This window comes from Pongo abelii, chromosome 5 (assembly GCF_028885655.2).
Source record: "Pongo abelii isolate AG06213 chromosome 5, NHGRI_mPonAbe1-v2.0_pri, whole genome shotgun sequence".
In the NCBI taxonomy this organism is placed as follows: domain Eukaryota; kingdom Metazoa; phylum Chordata; class Mammalia; order Primates; family Hominidae; genus Pongo; species Pongo abelii.
This window is the reverse complement of record NC_071990.2, coordinates 27,610,056-27,612,194: the sequence shown is the minus strand read 5'-3', so window position 1 is coordinate 27,612,194 and position 2,139 is coordinate 27,610,056. Positions and strand designations below refer to the sequence as shown.

Here is a 2,139-nt window from a genome sequence, read left to right as displayed (position 1 = left end):
GCCCAGCTAATTTTGTATTTTTACTAGAGACAGGGTTTCACCATGTTGGCCAGGCTGGTCTCCAACTTCTGACCTCAGGTGATCTGCCCACCTGGGCCTGCCAAAGTGCTGGGATTACAGCTGGAGCCACCGTGGCCGACCGTCCTTCATATACTTCGAATAGTTTTCTTTTTTACTGTCACATGTAGATATTTAAACCCTCTAGATAAGTGTACTTTTAAAAAACTTCACAGCTGATTGATTCTGCTCTGTAGTTCGTGTTAAGAGCTAACAGCAATAGAATATTCTGAACATTTTTATGTCTATCTATATACGATGGTTTCTTTCTCTGATACGCTTTCCATGGAACCTTCCAGTCACCTCCATCCCCATCCTCAAGTGAGTTCTTGCCCCAGCAGCGAGAGACCTGAATTTCCTTCAGTGTTTGGTAGAAGCGGGAATCTCTCAGGCCATATCTCCTCTTATAGGAATGGAACCTTGATCTGGCCGAAGACGGAACCCAGAGCCCAACAGCCAAAGGACTTCAGGGGTCCATTCCTTTTCCATGGCTTCATCAGGCAGAGAAAGATCCTGATGTGGACCCAGGCAGTCCTGAGCACCACAAATAAGGCCTGGACTCCTGTTTCCTCAGCTAATGAGATTCTAAGGAGATGTCCTCTGACTTTCTTTGCTTGTCTGCTGCAGACCACACAACCTTTGCATATCGTGGTGCTTTCCTCTGATTACCTGAAAAACAAAGGGGCACGCCACACACTAGGTGTTCAGTATTGTTACATAAATTAATTATATTCCAATCCTACTTCAGGATTTCATTTCAGCTCTGTGTCCTCCAGACCCTAAACTTCCTTTCTACGAGCTTATTTCATGAGTTCTTAAATTCCCCATGACAGCTTTAGCACCCTTTACTGAGTGCCGTTTAGCAGACTATTGAAGTTAGAATTACTGGAGGGTGCTTGGTAAGATTAAGATTCTTGGGACCCATAGTAAATCGCTTTAGTCAGGATCATTGCACGAGGGGTTCTAGAATCCACATTTGTAATAAGTCTCCCAGGAGATACTTTAGCCACAAGGACTGGATTCTCTGTTGTAACAATTGCGAGCTTTTCCAGGAGCACTTTGAGTTCTGGGGTATTTCTGTGCAGCCCACACACAGCTCAATATGTTCCTTTTGTAGATAGGTTGCATTGTCAGTTTAAAGCATTTTGTCATTAAAATCAAAGAATTTGAACTGCCTTTGTGTCCACTAAAGATCTTAAAATTTACCCCAGGATGAACTATTTTTAATATAATAAACCTTGGGCCACCAATCCTGATGCCTCCAATGACATCAGTGTGTCTGGAGTGGAGGTTTGAATTCAGCAGGCAAAACGGTGATCTCTGAAGAAAAAATCGGGACAGTGCCTTTAGTGAAGTAGAAGTAGTAGGTGGTGTTAATGCTGTGGTTTCCACTAGGGCACTCCCTCCCCTCATCTCTCCACCCTTCCCCGCCCCTCGCCCCCCTTGTTTTTCTTTTCAAATCAAGTAAAAACAAAAATTTCTGTGGAAATTTTTGACCAAGTGAGGAGACTCAGGAGAAGTGATTGATGAACACATGCTGTGTTTTCCTATTATATCCTCCTCATATTTTAATACAATTCAGTAAAAACAGGAATAATTCAGTACTTGCTTAACGCTCAGTGCAAATGCCTTTGTTGTTATAAAAAAATGATTGCCTAAAGGCTATCGCCAGTGACCGGGATGGCCGAGTGGTTAAGGCGTTGGACTTAAGATCCAATGGGCTAGTGCCCGCGTGGGTTCGAACCCCACTCTCGGTAGGTTAAGTTTTCATCTCCAGACTCCTTTCAATACCAGCATTTTAAAAGTACGCGAAGGTAACTTCATTGTTTTTCTACCCCTTTGCGTTAACACTAATGTTTTTTGTCTTCAAATCTAAAGAAATCGCCTCAATAGGCAGTAGTGTGTGAATGATTCTCTACCACAACCTATCAGATTGCCAACAGAAGGAAAAACCCCTCATATCCACCGCTCACATCCATGGTCTGCTCCAGGACTTTCAATTCCACCAGGAATTGAACCTCTGAGGCTATTTGACCGTAAGGCCACAGGTAAGAAACTCTAGTTCTGGGTACCTCCCAGGAA

General features: G+C 43.5%; 1 non-coding gene across 1 annotated transcript; it reads left to right on the top strand.

Annotated features, from left to right (window-relative positions):
- Positions 1-1,731: 1,731 nt before the first annotated feature.
- TRNAL-UAA (transfer RNA leucine (anticodon UAA)) lies at positions 1,732-1,814 on the top strand. Its single transcript has one exon. It is a non-coding gene; the product is annotated as a tRNA-Leu (tRNA).
- Positions 1,815-2,139: the final 325 nt, after the last annotated feature.